The sequence below is a fragment of the Nymphalis io genome, chromosome 22 (genome assembly GCF_905147045.1).
Source record: "Nymphalis io chromosome 22, ilAglIoxx1.1, whole genome shotgun sequence".
Lineage (NCBI taxonomy): Eukaryota > Metazoa > Arthropoda > Insecta > Lepidoptera > Nymphalidae > Nymphalis > Nymphalis io.
In genome coordinates, this window is record NC_065909.1 from 8,292,223 (window position 1) to 8,309,837 (window position 17,615).

The 17,615-nt window shown below is 33.2% G+C and overlaps 1 protein-coding gene across 1 annotated transcript in view; it reads left to right on the forward strand.

Moving 5' to 3' along the window:
• Positions 1–6,955: 6,955 nt before the first annotated feature.
• The window catches only part of LOC126777197 (agrin), an 81,333-nt gene continuing 70,673 nt past the window's right edge, over positions 6,956–17,615 (forward strand). Inside the window, exon 1 of the mRNA XM_050500170.1 lies at positions 6,956–7,054. The gene's annotated coding sequence lies outside the window, so the exon portion shown is untranslated. The remainder of the gene's footprint in view (positions 7,055–17,615) is intronic.

Genomic DNA, 17,615 nt, shown 5'->3' on the forward strand with positions numbered 1-17,615 from the left:
CGCTGGTTCATTTTTCGCCCATAGGGTCAGAATTGGAATTCAAAGGGGAAATGCTGCTAGCATTCTTGCCACCATTCCATGCTCTCATGTTCAGTAGCTATTTATATTTTCAATTTGTATATTGTAACGAACATGTAAAGCCAAGCCAAGTCAAAGCCAAGCCACGATAATTAGTTAGTAGTCCACCACCAAGCTCTCCTATGAACTTTAGTGTTCATAGGGGGCTTGGGCTGTTGCCCATGGCAACTGGAATACCAGACCACAGAGTATTGTGCCAAGCAATGAATATAACAGAAGGGAATGTAAAAAAATATATTAATAAAAGTACATTTTATATAACGTATTAGTTGTTAGGCAATGTAAATAATTCTTATGAAAATAATTGTTAATGGATGATTACCGCACTTTATATAAGTATATGTTATTATTAGAAAGATAAATAATATCGTAGAATAGAACATAAATGGTATTTACGATAGACCTACTTAAAATTATTTACGAGTTACTTCAACAGTAAATCTAATATTTGACTTACTTTCGAACAATGGAACCTAGTTGAGGTACTGGTAATTTATATTGTTCAGAGAATTCGAAGAGGAACATTCTATTCATGTTATTATGGCTGTTTGCCTCGTTGGTCTACTGGCTAGCTTTAAGGCCACATGCACAGATCATATATTTTTTTTATAGAATAGGAAGGCGGACGAACATTTTTTTTTTTATATGCCCCGGGATGGCAAATGACTCTACTCCACCTGATGGTAAGTGGTAGTAGAGTCCAAACGCGACGACGGCCAGTAAAGTCGGGAAGAATGTTCTGTACTAGCCGTCCCCGCCTTGCCGGCCCGTAAACATGTGGGCTGCCTGATGGTAAATGGTCACGAACGCCCATAGACATTGCCATTGTAAGAAATGTTAACCATCGCTTACATCACCAAAGCGCCACCAATCTTGGGAACTAATATGTTATGTCCCTTGTGCCTGTAATTACACCGGCTAACTCACCCTTCCCAAACCGGAACACAACAATACCAAGTACTGCTGTTTTGCGGTAGAATATCTGATGAGTGGGTGGTACCTACCCAGACAAGCTTGCACAAAGCTCTACACCAGTAAATATAATACAATAGCTCCAGGTTAAGAAGTAGTTATGTAAATATATAATTGTATAAGTTTGAGGAGAAAGTGTTTTGTTTTAATCTACCATGATAGAAAAGTCTACTTAATGAAATCTAGAAAGAAAAAGTCATGTTTTTGTATTCATGCACAGTATTTAAAAAAAAGTCGTTATAGTCTTATTATGATAAGTCTAAATCATCATCATCATGATTTTGTCGTCCACTGCTGGACGTCCTCTCCAATGCCACGCCACTGAGCTCGAGCTTCAGCTCTCAATCTCCATCCGCTGCCAGCCTTGCGTATATCGTCACTCCACCTAGCTAGAGGGCGTCCTACCCTACTTTTGCAAAAGCGTGACCTCCAATCTAAAACACGTCTACTCCAACGGTGTACTTCTATGGCACAAATATATGTCCTAATTAAAATATTTAATGAAAACACGCCCAGAACCATCGAACATCTCTTTGTTCACGAGCACACAAACTTATAATACTCTCGACTGTTTAACCTAAACTGTTACAACTGGTAGCACACAATATAAACTAAACCGCTAGTCAATACACTCGAACCGTTCTCTGTTAATCTTACAAAGTTGTCGGTTAAAACTATGGCTTGGTTCGGCTAAATTCAATTTAACTTAAACGAACCGATCCGATCTGCTGACTTTAGAAGTAAAGACAGCAACACATGGGATGCTTGCTGCAGCCGGAGTCAGCGAATTTGAATATTGTAGGTCTAATAACGATGCTGCATCCACAAGGCGATTTTCAAACGATATAATTAAAGTGTATACTTATTGTTAACAAGCGGTCCGCTTCTACTTCGTTTGGGTTGAACAATTATCTTTTTTACGCCAATAATGACTTTTATAGAAAGCAAATTGATATCTTGTTACATTTTTGCAGTTTATGTAGTGATCTCTAATTAAAAAAAAAAAATTAGAAAAGAATAGTAGCTTTCTTTAAAAGAAATTTTAAAATCAGTTAAGTAGACTTTGAGTTTATCCATTACAAAAAAACATACAAAAAAATTATAACTTCTCTCTTCATAATATCACTATAGTATATAATTTCATTGTACTTTCTTGTGAAGTTTTATTTATTTTAATTATTCACAATTAAAAAATAAATTGTTGGCAATTAAAATAAAAAAATAATTTAGCAATTAACTTAAGCACGCCTGCACGTCACGTCGCCCGTAGTCTGTGGAGATTAAATAAAATAAAAGCACAAATGTAACGATTGGAAGAATATAACTTCATTTGTTGTACAACTAACCGTAATTTTTAACTTTTATTTAATATTAATTAACATAACGGCTCATAGCAATTCCAATACAAAGTGGGTGGTACCTAATACCTACCCAGAAGCTTCCATAAGGCCCTCTCACCAGTATAAACCGAGATGGCGTAGTGATTAGAACGCGTGAATCTTAACCGATGATCGTGGGTTCAAGCCCGGGCAAGCACCACTAAATTTTCATGTGCTTCATTTGTGCTTATAATTCATCTCGTGCTTGACGGTGAAGGAAAATAGCGTTAGAAAACCTTCATGAGTCTAATTTCATTGAAATTCTGCCACATGTGTATTCTACCAACCCGCATTGGAGCAGTGTGGTAGAACAAGCTCCAAAACTTTTCAAAAGGGAGAGGAGGCCTTAGCCCAGCAGTGGGAAATTAACAGGCTGTTAGTGTTACTGTACCAGAATAAAAGTAAGTACTTTAATTGCTGATTGCAACAAAATGGTTTAAAATAAAATTGTAAATTCTTATGGATACACTTGACTTAAGTGTATATTTACAGTGTGACGATATTCAGTAACTTTTAATCAGTAGTCATCTTGATGTAAAATGCTACAGTGTTTTTAAGTATTAACAACTTTGTAATTGAAATGGAGAAAAAGAGTAACCGTTGATTTAGATTTCGTTACGAGAATAATTATGATAAAATGAAACGTTCGCAGTGTGAAGAGCCTTTATCATCCGAAGGGAAACTTAGTTCGAAGATACACATTCTGACTAATCGTCTGAACAGCAAATATCTAATAAATAACTTACTTCCTTCATACATATTAATATTTAGAAGTGGGGATAGTGCAGTGACTATATAGTTTTGTGTTTTGAAATATTTAATTGTTTTATTATACAAAAGTATGATTGATTATGTCCATTCCATAAACAAAGATAAAATGTATTAGTTACTTTACTTTATACTTTTATTGTACACCACAAAGATTAAAAAAGAAAAAAATACATAACACTAACTCAATATATACAGCAATACTCAATATATCAGCATACAATTTTGGCAGCCTTATTGCTACATAGCGATCTCTTCCAGGCAACCAACGGCGTAAGGAACTACTCGTAGTATATGAGCTAGGTGGTTTATGTTCTTATAATAAATAAAATAACATAAGTCTGTAACAAAAACAAACAAGTAAATGTCAATATAAATACAAAATACACAAAATATATCAATAGAATAAAGAAATAGATCCGGTTAGATTCACCCTGTGTGAGCCAGTGTAACTACAGGCACAAGAGACATAACAACTCAGTTCCCAAGATTGGTGGTGGTAAAGAATAAATATTTCTTACCTCGCGAATGTCTGTGGGTGGTGGAGACCACTTACCATCACGTGACCCATTTACTCGACTGCCTGCCTATAACATAAAAAAAGAAATAATATTATCAATATATACTAAAATTACAAGTATATAACATAAATACAAAATATATAATAATAAAAACGATAAACAAAATTAGTAATAAAAAGATGAAATTAAAAAAAAAAAACATTGATATATATAGTAGGCATTTGAGACAGAAAGTGATCTTTTACAAGTTTTTTAAACATACTCGTATAAATGGTTTTAGCCTCCCAAATATTTAAAGGAAGAACATTCCAGAACATAATAGCCTGTGTTGTAAAAAAATATTATAGAAAAATGTGCATTCATAAATTCCATGGAAATCTATACAAATAAATAATATTTAAGTGTCTGCCTGTGATTTCAAAAGAACTGCCTCTTTTTTAGGCTGTTTGCGATCTACTTTAACAAAACAACCACTTTTTATTTTAGCCTGCCATTGATACCTAATAATTAAATATTTATAATTCAAATATGCATTATGTACGTTAAAGTGGCAATTTAAAGAAAATTCGTTAAAATGAATTCAACGCTGGCGATGCCTAATATAAACATTTCAGTCAATTTTTTAAATCGATTAAATTAGTGACTGATTGATTCGGTAACGGAATCTGATATAGCTTCAGATAAACTCTATTTGAGTCTCATCTGAATAAAAGCCAAGATGGCCAGGAGAAGCGAGATCATGTTAAGCGATGATCGTGGGTTCAAATTCGGGCAAGCACCACTGATTTTTCATATTAAGCACATGAGAATTTGTGATTATAATTCATCTTGTGTTTGACGGTGAAGGAAAAAATCGCGAGGAAGCCTGCATGTATCTAATTTCACTGAAATTCTGCCACATGTGTATTCCACCAATCCGCTTTGGAGCAGCGTGGTGGAATAAGCTCCAAAACCTTCTCCTCAAAAAGGGAGAGGAGGTCTTAGCTCAGCAGTGGGATATTCACAGGCTGTTACTTTTCTGTTACTGTAAATTAGTGAGTTGAATGTCCACACGCTTGAGTAACTTTGTATTATAAATAGTCATTATCGATTCGACAGGCGATCACAAGTGAAGACATAATGACAGAAAACTTTCATTATTTAAACTAAGCGCATTTATTTATCGCACATGAGAGATTTATTAGAATATTTTGTAACTATTTCCCGTGCCTCCGAAAGCACGTTACGCTGTTTGCTCTGAGAATGTTTTTTCTCGTGAAATTAAGATGTAATGGTCCGTGCCTGTAGTTATATTGGCTTACTCATACTTCAAACCGGTACACAATGCGCTACCAACATTGGGAACTAAGATGTTATGTCCCTTGTGCCTATACTTACGCTGGCTCAGTCACCCTTTAAAGCGGAACACAACAATACCAAGTACTGCTGTTTTGCGGTAGAATATCTGATGAGTGGGTGGTATCGTCGTAGTCCAATGGCTTTCTACAAGAAGGTTTTCAAAGTTTGTGACGCATTGGCGATGTAAGCGATTGTTAACATTTCTTAAAATGCCAATGTCTTTGGGTGTTGGTGACCACTTACCATCAGATGGCCCATATCCTCGTCCGCCTAAATATTTCGTCACTCATTGAATTCACCGCTAGCGAAGCTGCAGATTTTTTCATTATGAAATAAAACAAAATATCAAATAACTAACTATATGCGAATAAACAAATGTAATGTAATTAATAATGGATTTAATTCGAAGTAAGCACGTGTTGTTTTACTATGTGCTTAAAGCAATTTGGGATAAGATTTCATTAAAGGAATATGATTATAGATTTACGAGAAACGTGCGATGTACGTTTGATTTGCCAAAAAAATGGTATGAGATATCCTAATTTGAAATTTATATTTTTCCTGCTATTATATGATGATTATGTTTAAATGATATGTTAATTACACGAATATATTCAATTTATTAATTTTGACAAAACCTCAAGCCGAATTAGTTTGCATTAAAAGCTCCTAATAGGACTTATTAACTGTTATCTCTATATTATAAGGTCATCCTTTTCGATGAAAAGAACATATTATTGTATATATGTAAACATTTGTGTGCACATATGTGTATTTATTATTCTTATAACTCACTTTATTTATTACATTTTAACCCAAATAATTAAATAATCCTTCCGCGAATTATCCTAAATAAGATTTTTTTGTCGTTTACCTTTTAAAATATTTATTACTTAAGACAAAACGGGTCTGTTTTATACTGTAAAATTATTAAAACGGGCAATTTCAAGATTATGTGTTGCCAATTAATTACTTTTAATGGTTTTTGTGCATAAGTAAATATGGTTTTGACGTCACAATAATCTATATTTTGTGCTATAATACATATTTACATCAAGGGAAATAACTTCTTCACGACTAATATTTTAGTCGTATTGTTTTTTTTTATTACTTAATTGTAGACTAAATGGTGTTTCTTTTGACTTTGTCTATTGTCAACTGATTGTTCTTTTCGGTAGAATCTACATTTTGTATCGGTGTTAGTTACATTACAAACATTCTAATCAAAAAGGGAGACAGGTCCTTTAGTCCAGTAGTGGAACAGTCACAGGCTGTTACGGTTAGCTCTAGTAGAGCTTACATTTTTTTATAACACTTATGTCATAGAATAAGTAATGGGGCTATAATGAAGAAGACGTTTCTTTTAGAAGTGGAGTTACAGAGTTGATGGTGTTACAATCCAGGGGCTCGTAAATATCGTACACGTAGGCTGCGACAAATGCATTCAATTAGAATCGAAGCGATTGCTATTTACTTTTATGAGTGTTTCCATTCCGTACAACTTTAATCAAGGAGTGGAGTATCGTGTTAGAATGGAACCTTTTCCTGAAATATGAGAAAAGATCTGCGCATCTGTGGGAATTATACTATTAATGTTTATTGTTGACATTTTACACAATTAGTTGATACGTTTATTTCTATAAGAAACGTTTTTATTTTAGTTGGGTTATAGGTATATATATTGTAAAAAAAAGCACCTGTGGCTCAAGTACCAGGGCAGCATAACAACTGAGCGGCTTAACCCATCGACATGCGAAAACGCTTAGAAAACTGAGAACAGCCGTTGTATCGGACTCCTCATTAACCCAGAAAGCGCTGCTGACTACTAGTGAAAGACGATGGAAACTAGTATACGAGGTATAATAGCCGATGAGGAGACCTTCTCGGATCCAGTTTGCTCCGAGTCGGCAACCGGGACGGACGTGTGCCGTGAACGTTCAAAATTATTTACGTTATTTCGTTAGTGCAGTGCGAGCGAGTGGTTTTGGAAAATATTGAGTAAGTTCCAATTATGTTTTTATATATATATATATAAATTACAGATAAGAAATTATTTTATACTAAAAAATAATTTAAAAAGTTTGTATTAAGTTTTTTTTTTTTAATTGTGCGTATATAACTACGGAACATTTTTCTTAATCTGAACTTAGTTGATTACTTTATTAAATTAGAGATGTTCGATTAGTTATTGTTTTTTTAATTTTTATTTGGTTAATTAGGTTATAAATAAAAACATTTGCAATATTTTTAAATTTATTATATAAGGAATACACATATCCCTAAAAAAATCGTTAAATTTTTAGAGAAAAATAAATATTTTTTATTTGAAATTTAATGAAAACACCCTATTCTAAATATATACATTTTTTAAATTTAATTATGAATACCTTTAAAAGCTATAATTATAAATTATGCACAAAATAAAACGGAAAAGAAAATATAAAAACCGTAATGGAACAGTTGATTTCAGACAAGGACAATTTTTTTTATAAACCAGTCCTCGATCAAGCCGATGGACGTTACGCGTTTATTTTGAATTCATAGAATCGCACTGTCCTACAACACGAGAATAAACCATGAATATATTACTGTAATCGACCATCTCGCAGGAATTGATTACCGATATAACAAAAACGAAAAAGGTAATATATATCTCGATATGGGACTCTGTGTAATTTAAATTTTTATGGCAAATAAAGAATTTAAACGAGCAGATATGACAAGAATATGGGGTCAGTAATAATAATATTTCTTAGTGGTAGTGCTTAGTACTGGCTTTCTTGAAAGCCCGCCTACCACCGACTTATCACATATTCTATCGCCAAACAGCAATATTATGTATTGCTATGTTCTGGATTGAAGAGTAAATGAGTTAGTGTAACAACAGGCACAAGGGACATAACATATTAATTCCCAAAGTGATGGTTTCAGCGCCAATGTCTATAGACGATGGTGACCACTTACCATCAGGTGTATCATTTGCCGGTCTCATTATTATAAATAAAGAATAATTATAATATTCATCCCTTATATAACGTAGTAGAAACCAAAAGTCTAATATTCATAATGTTATTTAGATAAGCACAGTAAATTATAATATGATAACTGTGTATCATTTGAACTGGAAAGCAATGTAATTTTTAACGTCGGTATATTTAACTAAAGTGGTAAACTTCGGATAAATTTATTATTTCGTATTTAAGCGTATCTTATACATACATTATTTGAAGTTTTTTATTCGTTGGCGGTTCGCAAACGTAATTAGTACATAGTAAAGGTTTTCAAAACGGACCTATCGTAAATTTTTGTCTCAAACGATATGACCAAATTTTTCTTATAAAAATTATAACCGATTACTGAAATGTAGAAATTATATTTACTTCTGTTAGAATTTCTTTAACACGATATATTATATCACCATATTTAATGATAAGCACTCTATAAAATAAATTAAGCACATGAAAATTTGATTGCAAATTTAATCCGTTAATTTTTTGAGATCCGCGTGCATTGCGTGTTCTGTCAACTGCCCCATCTAAATTCGGACATGTATGAATAACATTTATCATACCTTACATAACTCTTTTTTTATTTAAAAAAAGAACATCAAAATATTTTGAAAGTACATTAAATGTCTTAAAATGTGAACAAGACTTGAAGATTCATTTTTTTTTTTAAACCTATTTAAGTGTGGTCAGCGTAGTTAAACACATATTTAGACACAACAAATATTTAGTATAACCATCTACCTGACTTTCCGTTCTTGAGGTTGCAAGCCCATCAGTTTTATTGTTGCTACCTGAAATCATACCATAAGGATTTTGAGGATTTTCGTCGTCAATATATGGTTGCATGAACTCGTGACTTGAGATGGGCTGACTTTATTTTACTTTTTTAGAAACGAATAAAAGAAAATACTATTTTTATCTTAAGAATAATATATATTGTCCACCAGTTATAAATATTTAAATTAGCATAAAGGTATTAGGAAATCCGATAGATTTATTTGCTTTAGTTGTTTTATGTGGGTGTTCGTTTCCTCTGGACAGAATTTGACGTTACCTGACTCCAAATTGACATGTTATCAGCTTACCATGGAGCGATAACCACATGCCCTTTGCTACCTCTCAAGGTTACTTCGATGAAACATTGGGTACTTTCTTGATTAATTCTCCACTGGCCAACTGAATCCACCTATTATAAATATTACTTTATATACCAATTATAAATATTCTTAATTCACCAATTATATATATATGATTATTTGGTACATTTTTCTGCTTTACAGTAAACAAACTACGGAACTGCGATTTAATCTTAAAATCTTCTAGCATACTTGCCACCATTCCATGCGCTCAATATTTGTACAATAGCTATTGAAGTTTGAAAAAATATTTTTCCGTTTGTCAGGCCCTTTTATTCAAGGCTATCGTTAATTAAACTAGTAGACTTTCTGTAAGTCTGTTTTATTTACTTAAAGTATCTAAAGGTTAATTATCTTCTAAAGGTCTCCTTTCCTATTAAGGTAACTGATTCGGAGCTTAAGCAGACTATTCGCGTGTGTGTTGGCGTATAAACACTTATCAGAACTATCTTTTAACTTTCATATGTAGCGGTTTATAGTTAGTGTAAAAAAGTAGCCTGTATTCTTCCGCGGGTTCCAATCTTGCTTTTTACTAAATTTCATCAAAATCAGTTTAGTGATTTAGTCATAAAAGCGTAACAGACAGATGGACAGACAGAGAATATTAATAAACATAAATTATTTATAGATATAGATTTAAAAAAAACATTAGAGAAATTGCCTCATTGGTCTAACAGCTCATATCTGTCTGCAGACTTCGAAGTCAAATCCCCGGTCAGAACAATAAAAAGTTATTGGGGTTTTCTGTCAATAAATTGTATGAGCCCTAGGTTTGGAAATTGGCACTGCTAATACTCAAATACCCCGGAAAGCGCGGGAACCCTTTGTTCCTGCGTCTAACGTCTTTCCGGTTATGTTGGATTGCTGCCCCATTGAATTATAAAAAATAATTTAAAAAATAACTAGCGCATTAAAATAACATAAATTAAAGAAAAGATACAATAGATACGTACATGGAGATATGTCTATTTGGAAATAAAAATATTAACTCGCATCCCCAAACCAAAATGACATTATATATAGGATGTATAATTTGTACCTTACAATTTACAATAATGATGAGTTAAAATTCTTCAACCAATTAATTAAAAAAAAAAACTCGTAAGATAAAAACACAGAAGAATGCATTAATTGCTCACTCGATTACCGATCAGATATTATAATAAATTTAAAAAACAGTCCTGGACTAGACCTAGGCGCTTCGATGTCTTGAAATCAATTATAACCATTGAAGAACTCGTTTCGTTTGACGCATATTTATTAATGTAATGGCTTATAAAAATAGCCATTGATACGTTTTTCAAGACCCATAATTTATGTTGAGATGAAAAAAGTGTAAATTTTTATGTGGTATTAATTGCGGCATTTATAATTAGAGGAGTTCTCATTACCATGATTATAGGATGTGTCGTGCAATATAATGTGTTGATGTCTGGAAGTAGAGTATTTTTTGCTTGAGGGTCGACTGAACAAGTACAAGGTCTTTTTTCATGCAGTGGAAAGCTTTAGAACCCGTTAGGTCTGGGTTATGTTTGATTCTTGTTATTAAGTCTCAAGCGATGGCTGTCTTCGGCACGGATCAAAGAGGCTACGGGATTCTGCTGTAACTCATCCGGTGCTCCGTAGGTGTGCTATGCTCTTGGCTGCGCATGCGAGGTTATCCTACCGTCCATCCTGATAAGGCATTAGACTTATGACGCCTTGGATGATTTTTAAATCGATATCATAATATTTCTTAACATATTATGCGAAAGAAATTAAGGAACACGCATACAGACACACACAAGCAGAAATAACATTAGAATAATTAGAAAATAAAACAATTTGAACTTCCTTTACTACGGTATATGCAGCTATTAATTATCAAGAGGGAATTTAATAGAAGTTGTTCTTGTTTTAAAATTTGACAATAAATTAAATTTAATTACAGAATTTAATTTATATTAAAAATTATAAGAATTTTCTTAATATATTTTTTGATAAATAAAAGCTCATATCTCTTAAATAGCTATCGTTTACGGCTCATAACGATTATTAGCTAGTTCATCGACTTTTACATGTCGTATATATAATGACTTACATAATTTATTTTAAAAGGACGTTATGTTTCGAACTTACATTCTGACAGATATGTGTTCAATTATACGGTAATTATCACACGAAAGTCTAGTAACTTCTTTTTGATTATTCATGTTATCCTGTACAGTATGATAGCTTTTATTGATACATTAAAACCACTTGTAGCAAAGTATTCTCAAAATGCAATAAAAACTTCCTCATTCTGACTTTGGAAAAAAAAAATACCCGCTAAGTTTCTTTCGCTGGCGTCTCTTAGGTAAGAGATATTTTCTTATCCGAAATGTTTGTATATTTAATAAGGGATTTTGTTTTCAATAATTGGCTAATATAACACAGACCTGCTCCATTGCACATGTCAGTTTCCTTCAGTTCAGTGTCTCCAGGTAATCCTGAAAAAGATATCGTGTCTTTTTCAGGTTTACCTGGAGACTCCTGTGCTCCTTTAACGGAGTCCTAATCTCCATTCGAGGACTGCCAATTGCCACTACCTCTATTTTTAAAAATTCACAACAGTTCTCGTCTCATGTTTTCATGGGCATGTGGCTCCTATCAAATTTTAATTTTGGGATTTAGGTCTTTGTATATAACCGATAACATCTTTAAATATTACTAAACTGTCAATTTTCACCCACATGAAACTTAAGGTTACCGAAATCGGATTAATAAGAACATTTAGTTCGCGGTCATTGACCAGAACTTGTTCGTGCGTGCAGACATGTTTACATGATCTTGTATGATAGTTCTATCAGGATTCAAATTGTGGGAAATATGTGTGCGGTTTTCCTATTCTGTTAATTTGAAATAATGTTTTATAGTAAGTTTTCTTAAAGGAGAAATTCTGTAGTGTAAAATCGTGATCATATATTGTAACTTATTTTTACCCAATGAATCACTCGTGAACATTTCACGTATAAAATGTAGCCTACTGTATATTATGCAATATATATCATTCGGGCCTATAATCTATATATATATATTCAAATATTCCATCGAAACATTGCTTAGTCTAGTGTTCGAACGAAAAAAATTGGAATAACTGCATTAGAAATGTGTCATATGTCCATTCCGTGTTAGAGCATACAGCATACTGTAGTATAAGCTCACTCCTAAATAGGATACCTTTTCCCAGCAGTAAAGTGTCGTAAATAATAAATGACGAGCCGGTTGGCGTGGTTGGTAGAACACTTGCCTTTCACGCCGAAGGTTGTGGGTTCGATTCCCACCCAGGACAGACGTTTGTGTGCATGAACATGAATGTTTGTCCTGGGTCTGGGTGTAATTATCTATATAAGTTTGTATTTACAAAAAAAGTAGTATATGTAGTATATCAGTTGTCTGGTTTCCATAGCACAAGCTTTGTAGAAGCTTGATTTGGGATCAGATGGCCGTGTGTGAAAAATGTCCCACGATATTAATTAATTAATTATTAATTAATTAATTAAAAGTTAAGATTATACTTACATGTAGTCGGACAAATAGTGTTTTCTAAGAAATTAATATATTAATTAATGTAATTTATAATTAACAAATACACAAAAAAATATATATTTATAAGATTCATAGATCTCCAATATGTCTGCGAACACATACGTCTGTCTGTAGATAAATCACAGTAATAATTTTAATGTTTAAAATGACGAGGAAATATCAACGATAACTGTAATTCTTATTTGCCTTACAGTTTTAATCCTTATTAAAATAAATAACTTCTTAATATGAAGTTTTTACTGTAAATAAAAATTACAGTATAAGCTTTTCACATCAAAGCTGGAGTGCTATTCTATAAGAACTTGCATCACTCCTGATTGATACGCTATTATGATGCTTATATCCTTTACAAGTAATAGTTCTTACAGTCAATTTCGTTTATCACTTATTGACATTTCACGTTCCTTGCACTGAGTTACAAGTATGTTTTTACATAATAACTCTACAATAGTTTAAGATACATTAAAAATATACTTAAACTCCAGACATAAGGTCAAGGAAACCGCAGTACCTTATAATCGGTTCGACATGGATTTTGAACCCGAACTTTGGGATCTATAGTCTAATAAATTAGCAACTAAGCCAACAATGCAATCTGAACATGACATCTGCGTAATGTAACTTACTCTTGAATTACTCGATCAAACTTTTGACGGGCCGTATGGCGTGGTTGGTAGATGGGTTCGATTTCCACCCAGGACAGACATTTGTGTGCATGAATGTGTCACTGTTTGTCCTGAGTCTGGGTGTAATGATCTATATAAGTATGTATTTACAAAAGAAAAGTAGTATATTTAGTATAACAGTTGTCTGGTTTCCATAGTACAACCTCTGCTTAATTTGGGATTAGATGGCCGTGTGTGAATAATGTCCCAGGATATTAGATTATTATTATTAATCAGTATTTAAATATATTATACTACTTAAGCCATATTGAAATCGTGATTTGCCATTATATGAATACTATCAACTAGTATGTGCTTAATATAAAAATGATGTTTCACTTTAAACTAACGGAACATTGAGACCATATAGCCCAGAGGATAGAACAAGTGAATGTTAAGCGGAGATCGTGGGTTCGAAATCGGACCACTGAATCGTCATGTGCTTAATTTTTGTCTTTATAATTTATTGCACGGTTAAGCAAAACATCGTGGTGCAATAAGTTCTAAATCATCTTATAAAAAGAGGTATTTGCCCAGCTGTGGGATATCTACGGCTACTGACTTACCTAACGGATGTAATTGGAATATGACGAATAAAATCTTAAATTAATAGCATAAATAAAAATAAAATGTGTCAAAAGTCCAATTTACAAGGCACTGGTGCGGCTCATTAAGTTTTTTCAATAAGTTAACACAAATTCCTTGCATTTTTTTTATTAAAAAGTTTTCATCGCTTAACAGTGCTATTTATTATAATATTTTTTAACGGCTGCCCCTGAGTTCCAAACCTAGGTCTGTCCGATAAAAAGTTATTGGGTTTTTTCTGTCGAAGATTCTCAGTACCAGCCCGGAGTCTAGAAAGTGCTTGCGCACATACATGTGGACTATAGTGTGTTGGCTAATCTCTCTTGAGATTGTCCGCCTGCACGGTTAGGAGGATATCATCATTGTTAAAAATTACTCGACAGTAAATGGAACGAACAATCTACTCAATTCGGTTTTATGATAGCTTTACATATAAAAAAAGGTTATTTTATAGCTTTAGTTCGAGACAAATTTTATATAAAAAATACAGGATAATTATCATTTGAAAATCGTAACTCGTTTGATTGAACTATATTTTATATCACCGATTCCCGAACTTTTGTGCTTTACGAGATATCAGGCGCAAACTGTAAAAATGTTATTTTAAACGATTTATGTTTAAATTGAACTTTATGGGAAGGCATAAACTCTAATACCCCATTTAATATCTGCCCTAGGGGGGCGATTTACACTGAAGACCAGTTCTGAAGATAAATGAGTTCTTTTTTGCATAAAATGGTTTGCCTTGTTAATAATATAATTACACTGAAGTTAGAACGATACAGTTCTAAATGGACACACCGTTAAACAATGTTTACGGAAATCCGGACGCTACGGTTCGTTGCGTTTCTATGCAACTATTGTAAAATATAATCTAAATTTGATTGCACATGTAAGCTTGGAGACTTTTTTACTTTGATTTGGTTGGAAGCTTTGTGCCCGTCTGAATAGGTACCACTCAATGATCACGTTTTCTACTGCCATATAGCAAATATTAATATTGTTGTGTTTCGATTGAAAGGGAGAGCGAGCTAGCGCGCAAGGTACATCACATCAGAGTTTCCACTATTGATGCCGCGTTGGTGATGTAAGGATTCGTTAATATTTCTTACAGCACCAATGTCTACTTACCATAAGGTGATGTGTTTGATGGTTACTTTTGTATATACATGCAACAAGTCACAAAAAAAAATCACTTCGTAATTTTTTAACAACTTGACCGATTGAGGTCACATTCACGCATACTTATAACTAATGTATTGTCGAGACTATTGGCCACAGCTATGTCACGATACGATAGATTGCCAGTAGCCGCTAGTCGCTACTTGGTACGTTTTGTGCAAGTATCTGGTGTATGATTGATTTCTCAGGTATGCTTTTCTATTTTGCCATAAGGCCTACAATGGAATATGAGTGATTTTGATCAGTAAATATAGATTTACTCATAACTTTAATTTTTGTTTATTTATTTAAAAATACTAGAAATTGAGCCATATGTTGGTAAACGCTCAACAATAGACTTGCACTGTCTATCTTTGTTAATATATTTGCACTCGAGTGGGTGCTACCTACTTAGACGGTTATTTACACAGCCCTACCAAGGTAAAACATACGTTGCAGAAATTCATCCGAAAATTCAGTCACCATAAAAACAAAAACATGAATAGTGGTGCTTTCCTGGTTTTGATCCTACGATCTTCAATTAAGATTTATTTTATCTACTGAGCCGTCTCGTCTCAGCTCAATATAAAACTCGCTTATAAAGTCTACGTATTAGTCGCCCTTCATAATATTTTGTACATATAACTAATATGTTATGAGAGAGTGGAGCAGGCCAGTAGTTTATCATAATTGACATGAATACTTCTACTTTGGAATGCATTAGACGAAATAAAATATTTTTTTCTTTCAAAACATTATACGGATTCATAATTTTTATAACATATTATATTATGATAACTCGTTTTAAAGGAAATACCGCCGACACCGAAACCGGTGTCTCGTTCAATAAAATTTTAATAGAATATTTTTTTTGTGCAATTAATGTATGTATCAGTTCCGTGAGAAATTGATTATAAATATTGTTTATATTTCGTGAATCACGCTATAAGTTATGTAGAACATATAAATCATTTATGGTATTTTTAATAATTACTCTACACTCACTTTACGACGATTAGTCAACCTTATTTTAATATAGATAGGTGGACCTGACAGTAAGTGCTCACCACTACCCATAGACAGTGAAGCCGTTAGAAACATTAATCATTATTTACATCACCAATGCGCCAGCAAACCTGGGAACCAAGACACTCGGTTACACTGGCTCACTCGCCCTTCTAACTGGAACACAACTGCTTAGCGGTAGAATATGCTCCCACAAAGCCCTACCACCAAGTAAAAAACCTTCCTAAAGTTACTTGTTGTTAAATGGTTTTAGCATCAAACTCGTCTTTACTGCAATATATAATTTGTGATGCGTAATATTTTTTTAATAAATAAATTACGTATTACGTGAAGTAAAAGTAACAAGTAAATATCCCTCGCAGTGCTAAGGCATCCTCTCTTTTTTGCGCTTACTACACCACGTTGCTCCAATGCGGGTTGGGGAATTAATTCTTCCGCCAAATGTTTCTATACAACGTTTTCGTTCACCGGTGATCAATGAATTATAAACTAAAAATAGGCAAATGAAAATTCAATGGTTCTTGCCCGTAACTCGGAATAAACGGTAAAGATTCTCGTCTTCTAACCGGTGAGCCATTACGGATTACCCTGATAACCCACATATAAGGTACTTTATATATGTTTATAATTATAACGCAGTTAATTGATTATCATCGCCCTGTTGCAAATATTAATTACTTTTTATATCACTGATGACAATTAAAACTTATATTACTTATGCGCGTGTCTTCTAGCTCAGATGGTTCAATGGCTAGAACATATGAATCTTAACCTAAGATTGTGGGTTCAAAATCGGGTCACTATCAAGCATTACGTACTTGGCGTACGAGAAAACATCACATTTGTAAGTATCCATCGACCAGTATTGGAGTAGCGTAGTGGAATAAACTAACCTTCTCCTCGAGTTGAGAGAAGTTCTTCACCCAACCGTGGAACATTAACAGGCTATGTACATAAAAAGAGAAGCTTGCACAAAGCCATACCAATGAATTACGTTGCGTCGATTAATCAATTTTAAAACGACCATTTAAATTTAATGGCCTGACCGGATAAACATATTTAATAACATAAATATAGAAGAGAACAAGACCCGTCCCGAGCTTTCAAGTACAGATAACTTAAAAGTTATAAATACACTTGACCAACTTAGATCTCGTTTAACCTAAAATCGTCTATGATCTTACAAATACAGCATTGAATGCACGACCTTAATCTGAACATTGATGCTAACGGGGTCAACGTACTCGTAATTGTGAAGACTTGTTATGAATTAATTTAAATACTTATTGAATCAATTGGTGAATGAGATCGTAGTATCGATTGGTTTCTTCTTGGTGTGTTATAGCAATATTTTTATAGAAATCGCTTTTCTATTTCGACGGTTTACTTAGGGATCATGAAATGTTAGCTT